Source organism: Danio rerio, chromosome 19 (genome assembly GCF_052040795.2).
Source record: "Danio rerio strain M-AB ecotype USA chromosome 19, GRCz13ab, whole genome shotgun sequence".
Taxonomy (NCBI): Eukaryota; Metazoa; Chordata; class Actinopteri; order Cypriniformes; family Danionidae; genus Danio; species Danio rerio.
In genome coordinates this window covers 45,042,274-45,057,009 of record NC_141039.2, presented here as the reverse complement: position 1 = coordinate 45,057,009, position 14,736 = coordinate 45,042,274, and the positions used below count along the sequence as shown (strand labels likewise).

The window sequence follows — 14,736 nt, the reverse complement described above, 5'->3', positions numbered from 1 at the left end:
CCGTTTCTATTTAGCGACACATGTTTAGCTTGTGTCGCATGTTTTGCGTGCACTTCACATTTTTGATTTTTTTCGTGACATTTCTATTTTAGACACGGTTTCTATATTTGCGACACATGTTTAGCTTGTGTCGCATGTTTTGCGTGCACTTCACATTTTTGATTTTTTTCGTGACATTTCTATTTTAGAAACGGTTTCTATGTTTGCGACACATGTTTAGCTTGTGTCGCATGTTTTGCGTGCACTTCACATTTTTTATTTTTTTTGTGACATTTCTATTTTAGACACGGTTTCTATTTTTGCGACACATGTTTAGCTTGTGTCGCATGTTTTGCGTGCACTTCACATTTTTTATTTTTTTTGTGACATTTCTATTTTAGACACGGTTTCTATTTTTGCGGCACATGTTTAGCTTGCGTCGCATGTTTTGTGAAGGCACGGTGTAAGGCACTTGACCAGCCAGTGCACACAGCTGCCTACTGACCAATCAGAGCACCCCAGGCCAACCGGTCGATCAAGAGAGCACATCAGCTTTCAGATTAATCAGCGCACGTACGGCCCATAAAGAGCACATCAGCTTTCAGATTAATAAGCGCACGTACGGCCACCTGACCAACCAGAGGACCCAGGGTCCAACTGACCAGTCAGAGCACACAAGGCAACCTGACCGATCAGAGCACCCTAGCTTTGTAACGTTTAGATTTTATACACCGTTTCTATTTCTGCGACACATGATTAGCTTGCGTCGCATGTTTTGGTGCACACTTCACATTTTCGACTTTTTTAGAGACATTTCGATTTTAGACACCGTTTCTATTTAGCGACACATGTTTAGCTTGTGTCGCATGTTTTGCGTGCACTTCACATTTTCGATTTTTTTCGTGACATTTCTATTTTAGACATGGTTTCTATATTTGCGACACATGTTTAGCTTGTGTCGCATGTTTTGCGTGCACTTCACATTTTTGATTTTTTTTGTGACATTTCTATTTTAGACACGGTTTCTATTTTTGCGACACATGTTTAGCTTGCGTCGCATGTTTTGTGAAGGCACGGTGTAAGGCACTTGACCAGCCAGTGCACACAGCTGCCTACTGACCAATCAGAGCACCCCAGGCCAACCGGTCGATCAAGAGAGCACATCAGCTTTCAGATTAATCAGCGCACGTACGGCCCATGAAGAGCACATCAGCTTTCAGATTAATAAGCGCACGTACGGCCACCTGACCAACCAGAGGACCCAGGGTCCAACTGACCAGTCAGAGCACACAAGGCAACCTGACCGATCAGAGCACCCTAGCTTTGTAACGTTTAGATTTTATACACCGTTTCTATTTCTGCGACACATGATTAGCTTGCGTCGCATGTTTTGGTGCACACTTCACATTTTCAAGTTTTTTAGAGACATTTCGATTTTAGACACCGTTTCTATTTAGCGACACATGTTTAGCTTGTGTCGCATGTTTTGCGTGCACTTCACATTTTTGATTTTTTTCGTGACATTTCTATTTTAGACACGGTTTCTATATTTGCGACACATGTTTAGCTTGTGTCGCATGTTTTGCGTGCACTTCACATTTTTTATTTTTTTGTGACATTTCTATTTTAGACAAGGTTTCTGTTTTTGCGACACATGTTTAGCTTGCGTCGCATGTTTTGTGAAGGCACGGTGTAAGGCACTTGACCAGCCAGTGCACACAGCTGCCTACTGACCAATCAGAGCACCCCAGGCCAACCGGTCGATCAAGAGAGCACATCAGCTTTCAGATTAATCAGCGCACGTACGGCCCATGAAGAGCACATCAGCTTTCAGATTAATAAGCGCACGTACGGCCACCTGACCCACCAGAGGACCCAGGGTCCAACTGACCAGTCAGAGCACACAAGGCAACCTGACCGATCAGAGCACCCTAGCTTTGTAACGTTTAGATTTTATACACCGTTTCTATTTCTGCGACACATGATTAGCTTGCGTCGCATGTTTTGGTGCACACTTCACATTTTCGACTTTTTTAGAGACATTTCGATTTTAGACACCGTTTCTATTTAGCGACACATCTTTAGCTTGTGTCGCATGTTTTGCGTGCACTTCACATTTTCGATTTTTTTCGTGACATTTCTATTTTAGACACGGTTTCTATATTTGCGACACATGTTTAGCTTGTGTCGCATGTTTTGCGTGCACTTCACATTTTTGATTTTTTTTGTGACATTTCTATTTTAGACACGGTTTCTATTTTTGCGACACATGTTTAGCTTGTGTCGCATGTTTTGCGTGCACTTCACATTTTTGATTTTTTTTGTGACATTTCTATTTTAGACACGGTTTCTATTTTTGCGACACATGTTTAGCTTGCGTCGCATGTTTTGTGAAGGCACGGTGTAAGGCACTTGACCAGCCAGTGCACACAGCTGCCTACTGACCAATCAGAGCACCCCAGGCCAACCGGTCGATCAAGAGAGCACATCAGCTTTCAGATTAATCAGCGCACGTACGGCCCATGAAGAGCACATCAGCTTTCAGATTAATAAGCGCACGTACGGCCACCTGACCAACCAGAGGACCCAGGGTCCAACTGACCAGTCAGAGCACACAAGGCAACCTGACCGATCAGAGTACCCTAGCTTTGTAACGTTTAGATTTTATACACCGTTTCTATTTCTGCGACACATGATTAGCTTGCGTCGCATGTTTTGGTGCACACTTCATATTTTTGACTTTTTTAGAGACATTTCGATTTTAGACACCGTTTCTATTTAGCGACACATGTTTAGCTTGTGTCGCATGTTTTGGGTGCACTTCACATTTTCGATTTTTTTCGTGACATTTCTATTTTAGACACGGTTTCTATATTTGCGACACATGTTTAGCTTGTGTCGCATGTTTTGCGTGCACTTCACATTTTTGATTTTTTTTGTGACATTTCTATTTTAGACACGGTTTCTATTTTTGCGACACATGTTTAGCTTGTGTCGCATGTTTTGCGTGCACTTCACATTTTTGATTTTTTTTGTGACATTTCTATTTTAGACACGGTTTCTATTTTTGCGACACATGTTTAGCTTGCGTCGCATGTTTTGTGAAGGCACGGTGTAAGGCACTTGACCAGCCAGTGCACACAGCTGCCTACTGACCAATCAGAGCACCCCAGGCCAACCGGTCGATCAAGAGAGCACATCAGCTTTCAGATTAATCAGCGCACGTACGGCCCATGAAGAGCACATCAGCTTTCAGATTAATAAGCGCACGTACGGCCACCTGACCAACCAGAGGACCCAGGGTCCAACTGACCAGTCAGAGCACACAAGGCAACCTGACCGATCAGAGCACCCTAGCTTTGTAACGTTTAGATTTTATACACCGTTTCTATTTCTGCGACACATGATTAGCTTGCGTCGCATGTTTTGGTGCACACTTCACATTTTTGACTTTTTTAGAGACATTTCGATTTTAGACACCGTTTCTATTTAGCGACACATGTTTAGCTTGTGTCGCATGTTTTGGGTGCACTTCACATTTTCGATTTTTTTCGTGACATTTCTATTTTAGACACGGTTTCTATATTTGCGACACATGTTTAGCTTGTGTCGCATGTTTTGCGTGCACTTCACATTTTTGATTTTTTTCGTGACATTTCTATTTTAGACACGGTTTCTATGTTTGCGACACATGTTTAGCTTGTGTCGCATGTTTTGCGTGCACTTCACATTTTTTATTTTTTTTGTGACATTTCTATTTTAGACACGGTTTCTATTTTTGCAACACATGTTTAGCTTGTGTCGCATGTTTTGCGTGCACTTCACATTTTTGATTTTTTTTGTGACATTTCTATTTTAGACACGGTTTCTATTTTTGCGACACATGTTTAGCTTGCGTCGCATGTTTTGTGAAGGCACGGTGTAAGGCACTTGACCAGCCAGTGCACACAGCTGCCTACTGACCAATCAGAGCACCCCAGGCCAACCGGTCGATCAAGAGAGCACATCAGCTATCAGATTAATCAGCGCACGTACGGCCCATGAAGAGCACATCAGCTTTCAGATTAATAAGCGCACGTACGGCCACCTGACCAACCAAAGGACCCAGGGTCCAACTGACCAGTCAGAGCACACAAGGCAACCTGACCGATCAGAGCACCCTAGCTTTGTAACGTTTAGATTTTATACACCGTTTCTATTTCTGCGACACATGATTAGCTTGCGTCGCATGTTTTGGTGCACACTTCACATTTTCGACTTTTTTAGAGACATTTCGATTTTAGACACCGTTTCTATTTAGCGACACATGTTTAGCTTGTGTCGCATGTTTTGGGTGCACTTCACATTTTCGATTTTTTTCGTGACATTTCTATTTTAGACACGGTTTCTATATTTGCGACACATGTTTAGCTTGTGTCGCATGTTTTGCGTGCACTTCACATTTTTTATTTTTTTCGTGACATTTCTATTTTAGACACGGTTTCTATTTTTGCAACACATGTTTAGCTTGTGTCGCATGTTTTGCGTGCACTTCACACTTTTGATTTTTTTTGTGACATTTCTATTTTAGACACGGTTTCTATTTTTGCGACACATGTTTAGCTTGCGTCGCATGTTTTGTGAAGGCACGGTGTAAGGCACTTGACCAGCCAGTGCACACAGCTGCCTACTGACCAATCAGAGCACCCCAGGCCAACCGGTCGATCAAGAGAGCACATCAGCTTTCAGATTAATCAGCGCACGTACGGCCCATGAAGAGCACATCAGCTTTCAGATTAATAAGCGCACGTACGGCCACCTGACCAACCAGAGGACCCAGGGTCCAACTGACCAGTCAGAGCACACAAGGCAACCTGACCGATCAGAGCACCCTAGCTTTGTAACGTTTAGATTTTATACACCGTTTCTATTTCTGCGACACATGATTAGCTTGCGTCGCATGTTTTGGTGCACACTTCATATTTTCGACTTTTTTAGAGACATTTCGATTTTAGACACCGTTTCTATTTAGCGACACATGTTTAGCTTGTGTCGCATGTTTTGGGTGCACTTCACATTTTCGATTTTTTTCGTGACATTTCTATTTTAGACACGGTTTCTATATTTGCGACACATGTTTAGCTTGTGTCGCATGTTTTGCGTGCACTTCACATTTTTGATTTTTTTCGTGACATTTCTATTTTAGACACGGTTTCTATATTTGCGACACATGTTTAGCTTGTGTCGCATGTTTTGCGTGCACTTCACATTTTTTATTTTTTTGTGACATTTCTATTTTAGACACGGTTTCTATTTTTGCGACACATGTTTAGCTTGCGTCGCATGTTTTGTGAAGGCACGGTGTAAGGCACTTGACCAGCCAGTGCACACAGCTGCCTACTGACCAATCAGAGCACCCCAGGCCAACCGGTCGATCAAGAGAGCACATCAGCTTTCAGATTAATCAGCGCACGTACGGCCCATGAAGAGCACATCAGCTTTCAGATTAATAAGCGCACGTACGGCCACCTGACCAACCAGAGGACCCAGGGTCCAACTGACCAGTCAGAGCACACAAGGCAACCTGACCGATCAGAGCACCCTAGCTTTGTAACGTTTAGATTTTATACACCGTTTCTATTTCTGCGACACATGATTAGCTTGCGTCGCATGTTTTGGTGCACACTTCACATTTTCGACTTTTTTAGAGACATTTCGATTTTAGACACCGTTTCTATTTAGCGACACATGTTTAGCTTGTGTCGCATGTTTTGGGTGCACTTCACATTTTCGATTTTTTTCGTGACATTTCTATTTTAGACACGGTTTCTATATTTGCGACACATGTTTAGCTTGTGTCGCATGTTTTGCGTGCACTTCACATTTTTGATTTTTTTCGTCACATTTCTATTTTAGACACGGTTTCTATATTTGCGACACATGTTTAGCTTGTGTCGCATGTTTTGCGTGCACTCAACATTTTTTATTTTTTTGTGACATTTCTATTTTAGACACGGTTTCTATTTTTGCGACACATGTTTAGCTTGTGTCGCATGTTTTGCGTGCACTTCACATTTTTGATTTTTTTGTGACATTTCTATTTTAGACACGGTTTCTATTTTTGCGACACATGTTTAGCTTGCGTCGCATGTTTTGTGAAGGCACGGTGTAAGGCACTTGACCAGCCAGTGCACACAGCTGCCTACTGACCAATCAGAGCACCCCAGGCCAACCGGTCGATCAAGAGAGCACATCAGCTTTCAGATTAATCAGCGCACGTACGGCCCATGAAGAGCACATCAGCTTTCAGATTAATAAGCGCACGTACGGCCACCTGACCAACCAGAGGACCCAGGGTCCAACTGACCAGTCAGAGCACACAAGGCAACCTGACCGATCAGAGCACCCTAGCTTTGTAACGTTTAGATTTTATACACCGTTTCTATTTCTGCGACACATGATTAGCTTGCGTCGCATGTTTTGGTGCAAACTTCACATTTTTGACTTTTTTAGAGACATTTCGATTTTAGACACCGTTTCTATTTAGCGACACATGTTTAGCTTGTGTCGCATGTTTTGGGTGCACTTCACATTTTCGATTTTTTTCGTGACATTTCTATTTTAGACACGGTTTCTATATTTGCGACACATGTTTAGATTGTGTCGCATGTTTTGCGTGCACTTCACATTTTTGATTTTTTTTTGTGACATTTCTATTTTAGACACGGTTTCTATTTTTGCGACACATGTTTAGCTTGTGTCGCATGTTTTGCGTGCACTTCACATTTTTGATTTTTTTTGTGACATTTCTATTTTAGACACGGTTTCTATTTTTGCGACACATGTTTAGCTTGCGTCGCATGTTTTGTGAAGGCACGGTGTAAGGCACTTGACCAGCCAGTGCACACAGCTGCCTACTGACCAATCAGAGCACCCCAGGCCAACCGGTCGATCAAGAGAGCACATCAGCTTTCAGATTAATCAGCGCACGTACGGCCCATGAAGAGCACATCAGCTTTCAGATTAATAAGCGCACGTACGGCCACCTGACCAACCAAAGGACCCAGGGTCCAACTGACCAGTCAGAGCACACAAGGCAACCTGACCGATCAGAGCACCCTAGCTTTGTAACGTTTAGATTTTATACACCGTTTCTATTTCTGCGACACATGATTAGCTTGCGTCGCATGTTTTGGTGCACACTTCACATTTTCGACTTTTTTAGAGACATTTCGATTTTAGACACCGTTTCTATTTAGCGACACATGTTTAGCTTGTGTCGCATGTTTTGGGTGCACTTCACATTTTCGATTTTTTTCGTGACATTTCTATTTTAGACACGGTTTCTATATTTGCGACACATGTTTAGCTTGTGTCGCATGTTTTGCGTGCACTTCACACTTTTGATTTTTTTTGTGACATTTCTATTTTAGACACGGTTTCTATTTTTGCGACACATGTTTAGCTTGCGTCGCATGTTTTGTGAAGGCACGGTGTAAGGCACTTGACCAGCCAGTGCACACAGCTGCCTACTGACCAATCAGAGCACCCCAGGCCAACCGGTCGATCAAGAGAGCACATCAGCTTTCAGATTAATCAGCGCACGTACGGCCCATGAAGAGCACATCAGCTTTCAGATTAATAAGCGCACGTACGGCCACCTGACCAACCAGAGGACCCAGGGTCCAACTGACCAGTCAGAGCACACAAGGCAACCTGACCGATCAGAGCACCCTAGCTTTGTAACGTTTAGATTTTATACACCGTTTCTATTTCTGCGACACATGATTAGCTTGCGTCGCATGTTTTGGTGCACACTTCATATTTTCGACTTTTTTAGAGACATTTCGATTTTAGACACCGTTTCTATTTAGCGACACATGTTTAGCTTGTGTCGCATGTTTTGGGTGCACTTCACATTTTCGATTTTTTTCGTGACATTTCTATTTTAGACACGGTTTCTATATTTGCGACACATGTTTAGCTTGTGTCGCATGTTTTGCGTGCACTTCACATTTTTGATTTTTTTCGTGACATTTCTATTTTAGACACGGTTTCTATATTTGCGACACATGTTTAGCTTGTGTCGCATGTTTTGCGTGCACTTCACATTTTTGATTTTTTTGTGACATTTCTATTTTAGACACGGTTTCTATATTTGCGACACATGTTTAGCTTGTGTCGCATGTTTTGCGTGCACTTCACATTTTTTATTTTTTTTGTGACATTTCTATTTTAGACACGGTTTCTATTTTTGCGACACATGTTTAGCTTGCGTCGCATGTTTTGTGAAGGCACGGTGTAAGGCACTTGACCAGCCAGTGCACACAGCTGCCTACTGACCAATCAGAGCACCCCAGGCCAACCGGTCGATCAAGAGAGCACATCAGCTTTCAGATTAATCAGCGCACGTACGGCCCATGAAGAGCACATCAGCTTTCAGATTAATAAGCGCACGTACGGCCACCTGACCAACCAGAGGACCCAGGGTCCAACTGACCAGTCAGAGCACACAAGGCAACCTGACCGATCAGAGCACCCTAGCTTTGTAACGTTTAGATTTTATACACCGTTTCTATTTCTGCGACACATGATTAGCTTGCGTCGCATGTTTTGGTGCACACTTCACATTTTCGACTTTTTTAGAGACATTTCGATTTTAGACACCGTTTCTATTTAGCGACACATGTTTAGCTTGTGTCGCATGTTTTGGGTGCACTTCACATTTTCGATTTTTTTCGTGACATTTCTATTTTAGACACGGTTTCTATATTTGCGACACATGTTTAGCTTGTGTCGCATGTTTTGCGTGCACTTCACATTTTTGATTTTTTTCGTGACATTTCTATTTTAGACACGGTTTCTATATTTGCGACACATGTTTAGCTTGTGTCACATGTTTTGCGTGCACTCAACATTTTTTATTTTTTTGTGACATTTCTATTTTAGACACGGTTTCTATTTTTGCGACACATGTTTAGCTTGTGTCGCATGTTTTGCGTGCACTTCACATTTTTGATTTTTTTGTGACATTTCTATTTTAGACACGGTTTCTATTTTTGCGACACATGTTTAGCTTGCGTCGCATGTTTTGTGAAGGCACGGTGTAAGGCACTTGACCAGCCAGTGCACACAGCTGCCTACTGACCAATCAGAGCACCCCAGGCCAACCGGTCGATCAAGAGAGCACATCAGCTTTCAGATTAATCAGCGCACGTACGGCCCATGAAGAGCACATCAGCTTTCAGATTAATAAGCGCACGTACGGCCACCTGACCAACCAGAGGACCCAGGGTCCAACTGACCAGTCAGAGCACACAAGGCAACCTGACCGATCAGAGCACCCTAGCTTTGTAACGTTTAGATTTTATACACCGTTTCTATTTCTGCGACACATGATTAGCTTGCGTCGCATGTTTTGGTGCACACTTCATATTTTCGACTTTTTTAGAGACATTTCTATTTAAGACACCGTTTCTATTTAGCGACACATGTTTAGCTTGTGTCGCATGTTTTGCGTGCACTTCACATTTTCGATTTTTTTCGTGACATTTCTATTTTAGACACGGTTTCTATATTTGCGACACATGTTTAGCTTGTGTCTCATGTTTTGCGTGCACTTCACATTTTTTATTTTTTTTGTGACATTTCTATTTTAGACACGGTTTCTATTTTTGCGACACATGTTTAGCTTGTGTCGCATGTTTTGCGTGCACTTCACATTTTTGATTTTTTTTGTGACATTTCTATTTTAGACACGGTTTCTATTTTTGCGACACATGTTTAGCTTGCGTCGCATGTTTTGTGAAGGCACGGTGTAAGGCACTTGACCAGCCAGTGCACACAGCTGCCTACTGACCAATCAGAGCACCCCAGGCCAACCGGTCGATCAAGAGAGCACATCAGCTTTCAGATTAATCAGCGCACGTACGGCCCATGAAGAGCACATCAGCTTTCAGATTAATAAGCGCACGTACGGCCACCTGACCAACCAGAGGACCCAGGGTCCAACTGACCAGTCAGAGCACACAAGGCAACCTGACCGATCAGAGCACCCTAGCTTTGTAACGTTTAGATTTTATACACCGTTTCTATTTCTGCGACACATGATTAGCTTGCGTCGCATGTTTTGGTGCACACTTCACATTTTCAAGTTTTTTAGAGACATTTCGATTTTAGACACCGTTTCTATTTAGCGACACATGTTTAGCTTGTGTCGCATGTTTTGCGTGCACTTCACATTTTTGATTTTTTTCGTGACATTTCTATTTTAGACACGGTTTCTATATTTGCGACACATGTTTAGCTTGTGTCGCATGTTTTGCGTGCACTTCACATTTTTTATTTTTTTGTGACATTTCTATTTTAGACAAGGTTTCTGTTTTTGCGACACATGTTTAGCTTGCGTCGCATGTTTTGTGAAGGCACGGTGTAAGGCACTTGACCAGCCAGTGCACACAGCTGCCTACTGACCAATCAGAGCACCCCAGGCCAACCGGTCGATCAAGAGAGCACATCAGCTTTCAGATTAATCAGCGCACGTACGGCCCATGAAGAGCACATCAGCTTTCAGATTAATAAGCGCACGTACGGCCACCTGACCCACCAGAGGACCCAGGGTCCAACTGACCAGTCAGAGCACACAAGGCAACCTGACCGATCAGAGCACCCTAGCTTTGTAACGTTTAGATTTTATACACCGTTTCTATTTCTGCGACACATGATTAGCTTGCGTCGCATGTTTTGGTGCACACTTCACATTTTCGACTTTTTTAGAGACATTTCGATTTTAGACACCGTTTCTATTTAGCGACACATCTTTAGCTTGTGTCGCATGTTTTGCGTGCACTTCACATTTTCGATTTTTTTCGTGACATTTCTATTTTAGACACGGTTTCTATATTTGCGACACATGTTTAGCTTGTGTCGCATGTTTTGCGTGCACTTCACATTTTTGATTTTTTTTGTGACATTTCTATTTTAGACACGGTTTCTATTTTTGCGACACATGTTTAGCTTGTGTCGCATGTTTTGCGTGCACTTCACATTTTTGATTTTTTTTGTGACATTTCTATTTTAGACACGGTTTCTATTTTTGCGACACATGTTTAGCTTGCGTCGCATGTTTTGTGAAGGCACGGTGTAAGGCACTTGACCAGCCAGTGCACACAGCTGCCTACTGACCAATCAGAGCACCCCAGGCCAACCGGTCGATCAAGAGAGCACATCAGCTTTCAGATTAATCAGCGCACGTACGGCCCATGAAGAGCACATCAGCTTTCAGATTAATAAGCGCACGTACGGCCACCTGACCAACCAGAGGACCCAGGGTCCAACTGACCAGTCAGAGCACACAAGGCAACCTGACCGATCAGAGTACCCTAGCTTTGTAACGTTTAGATTTTATACACCGTTTCTATTTCTGCGACACATGATTAGCTTGCGTCGCATGTTTTGGTGCACACTTCATATTTTTGACTTTTTTAGAGACATTTCGATTTTAGACACCGTTTCTATTTAGCGACACATGTTTAGCTTGTGTCGCATGTTTTGGGTGCACTTCACATTTTCGATTTTTTTCGTGACATTTCTATTTTAGACACGGTTTCTATATTTGCGACACATGTTTAGCTTGTGTCGCATGTTTTGCGTGCACTTCACATTTTTGATTTTTTTTGTGACATTTCTATTTTAGACACGGTTTCTATTTTTGCGACACATGTTTAGCTTGTGTCGCATGTTTTGCGTGCACTTCACATTTTTGATTTTTTTTGTGACATTTCTATTTTAGACACGGTTTCTATTTTTGCGACACATGTTTAGCTTGCGTCGCATGTTTTGTGAAGGCACGGTGTAAGGCACTTGACCAGCCAGTGCACACAGCTGCCTACTGACCAATCAGAGCACCCCAGGCCAACCGGTCGATCAAGAGAGCACATCAGCTTTCAGATTAATCAGCGCACGTACGGCCCATGAAGAGCACATCAGCTTTCAGATTAATAAGCGCACGTACGGCCACCTGACCAACCAGAGGACCCAGGGTCCAACTGACCAGTCAGAGCACACAAGGCAACCTGACCGATCAGAGCACCCTAGCTTTGTAACGTTTAGATTTTATACACCGTTTCTATTTCTGCGACACATGATTAGCTTGCGTCGCATGTTTTGGTGCACACTTCACATTTTTGACTTTTTTAGAGACATTTCGATTTTAGACACCGTTTCTATTTAGCGACACATGTTTAGCTTGTGTCGCATGTTTTGGGTGCACTTCACATTTTCGATTTTTTTCGTGACATTTCTATTTTAGACACGGTTTCTATATTTGCGACACATGTTTAGCTTGTGTCGCATGTTTTGCGTGCACTTCACATTTTTGATTTTTTTCGTGACATTTCTATTTTAGACACGGTTTCTATATTTGCGACACATGTTTAGCTTGTGTCGCATGTTTTGCGTGCACTTCACATTTTTGATTTTTTTGTGACATTTCTATTTTAGACACGGTTTCTATTTTTGCGACACATGTTTAGCTTGCGTCGCATGTTTTGTGAAGGCACGGTGTAAGGCACTTGACCAGCCAGTGCACACAGCTGCCTACTGACCAATCAGAGCACCCCAGGCCAACCGGTCGATCAAGAGAGCACATCAGCTTTCAGATTAATCAGCGCACGTACGGCCCATGAAGAGCACATCAGCTTTCAGATTAATAAGCGCACGTACGGCCACCTGACCAACCAGAGGACCCAGGGTCCAACTGACCAGTCAGAGCACACAAGGCAACCTGACCGATCAGAGCACCCTAGCTTTGTAACGTTTAGATTTTATACACCGTTTCTATTTCTGCGACACATGATTAGCTTGCGTCGCATGTTTTGGTGCACACTTCACATTTTCGACTTTTTTAGAGACATTTCGATTTTAGACACCGTTTCTATTTAGCGACACATGTTTAGCTTGTGTCGCATGTTTTGGGTGCACTTCACATTTTCGATTTTTTTCGTGACATTTCTATTTTAGACACGGTTTCTATATTTGCGACACATGTTTAGCTTGTGTCGCATGTTTTGCGTGCACTTCACATTTTTGATTTTTTTCGTCACATTTCTATTTTAGACACGGTTTCTATATTTGCGACACATGTTTAGCTTGTGTCGCATGTTTTGCGTGCACTCAACATTTTTTATTTTTTTGTGACATTTCTATTTTAGACACGGTTTCTATTTTTGCGACACATGTTTAGCTTGTGTCGCATGTTTTGCGTGCACTTCACATTTTTGATTTTTTTGTGACATTTCTATTTTAGACACGGTTTCTATTTTTGCGACACATGTTTAGCTTGCGTCGCATGTTTTGTGAAGGCACGGTGTAAGGCACTTGACCAGCCAGTGCACACAGCTGCCTACTGACCAATCAGAGCACCCCAGGCCAACCGGTCGATCAAGAGAGCACATCAGCTTTCAGATTAATCAGCGCACGTACGGCCCATGAAGAGCACATCAGCTTTCAGATTAATAAGCGCACGTACGGCCACCTGACCAACCAGAGGACCCAGGGTCCAACTGACCAGTCAGAGCACACAAGGCAACCTGACCGATCAGAGCACCCTAGCTTTGTAACGTTTAGATTTTATACACCGTTTCTATTTCTGCGACACATGATTAGCTTGCGTCGCATGTTTTGGTGCAAACTTCACATTTTTGACTTTTTTAGAGACATTTCGATTTTAGACACCGTTTCTATTTAGCGACACATGTTTAGCTTGTGTCGCATGTTTTGGGTGCACTTCACATTTTCGATTTTTTTCGTGACATTTCTATTTTAGACACGGTTTCTATATTTGCGACACATGTTTAGATTGTGTCGCATGTTTTGCGTGCACTTCACATTTTTGATTTTTTTTTGTGACATTTCTATTTTAGACACGGTTTCTATTTTTGCGACACATGTTTAGCTTGTGTCGCATGTTTTGCGTGCACTTCACATTTTTGATTTTTTTTGTGACATTTCTATTTTAGACACGGTTTCTATTTTTGCGACACATGTTTAGCTTGCGTCGCATGTTTTGTGAAGGCACGGTGTAAGGCACTTGACCAGCCAGTGCACACAGCTGCCTACTGACCAATCAGAGCACCCCAGGCCAACCGGTCGATCAAGAGAGCACATCAGCTTTCAGATTAATCAGCGCACGTACGGCCCATGAAGAGCACATCAGCTTTCAGATTAATAAGCGCACGTACGGCCACCTGACCAACCAAAGGACCCAGGGTCCAACTGACCAGTCAGAGCACACAAGGCAACCTGACCGATCAGAGCACCCTAGCTTTGTAACGTTTAGATTTTATACACCGTTTCTATTTCTGCGACACATGATTAGCTTGCGTCGCATGTTTTGGTGCACACTTCACATTTTCGACTTTTTTAGAGACATTTCGATTTTAGACACCGTTTCTATTTAGCGACACATGTTTAGCTTGTGTCGCATGTTTTGGGTGCACTTCACATTTTCGATTTTTTTCGTGACATTTCTATTTTAGACACGGTTTCTATATTTGCGACACATGTTTAGCTTGTGTCGCATGTTTTGCGTGCACTTCACACTTTTGATTTTTTTTGTGACATTTCTATTTTAGACACGGTTTCTATTTTTGCGACACATGTTTAGCTTGCGTCGCATGTTTTGTGAAGGCACGGTGTAAGGCACTTGACCAGCCAGTGCACACAGCTGCCTACTGACCAATCAGAGCACCCCAGGCCAACCGGTCGATCAAGAGAGCA

General features: G+C 42.8%; 4 long non-coding RNA genes across 4 annotated transcripts in view; 2 read left to right on the top strand and 2 right to left on the bottom strand.

The window, feature by feature from the left end:
- Positions 1-14,736, bottom strand: part of LOC141379178 (uncharacterized) — a 94,119-nt gene that overhangs the window by 59,177 nt on the left and 20,206 nt on the right. The gene's annotated exons all lie outside the window — the stretch shown is intronic.
- Positions 1,592-4,844, bottom strand: LOC148679848 (uncharacterized). Its single transcript, XR_015945491.1, has 3 exons — positions 4,222-4,844; positions 2,801-3,702; positions 1,592-2,704 (listed from the first exon to the last, which is right to left on the bottom strand). It is a non-coding gene; the product is annotated as an uncharacterized LOC148679848 (long non-coding RNA).
- LOC148679847 (uncharacterized) lies at positions 7,374-9,769 on the top strand. The gene is made up of 3 exons (XR_015945468.1): positions 7,374-8,041; positions 8,557-8,847; positions 8,940-9,769. It is a non-coding gene; the product is annotated as an uncharacterized LOC148679847 (long non-coding RNA).
- Positions 10,925-13,109, top strand: LOC148679846 (uncharacterized). The gene is made up of 3 exons (XR_015945478.1): positions 10,925-11,069; positions 11,398-12,490; positions 12,819-13,109. It is a non-coding gene; the product is annotated as an uncharacterized LOC148679846 (long non-coding RNA).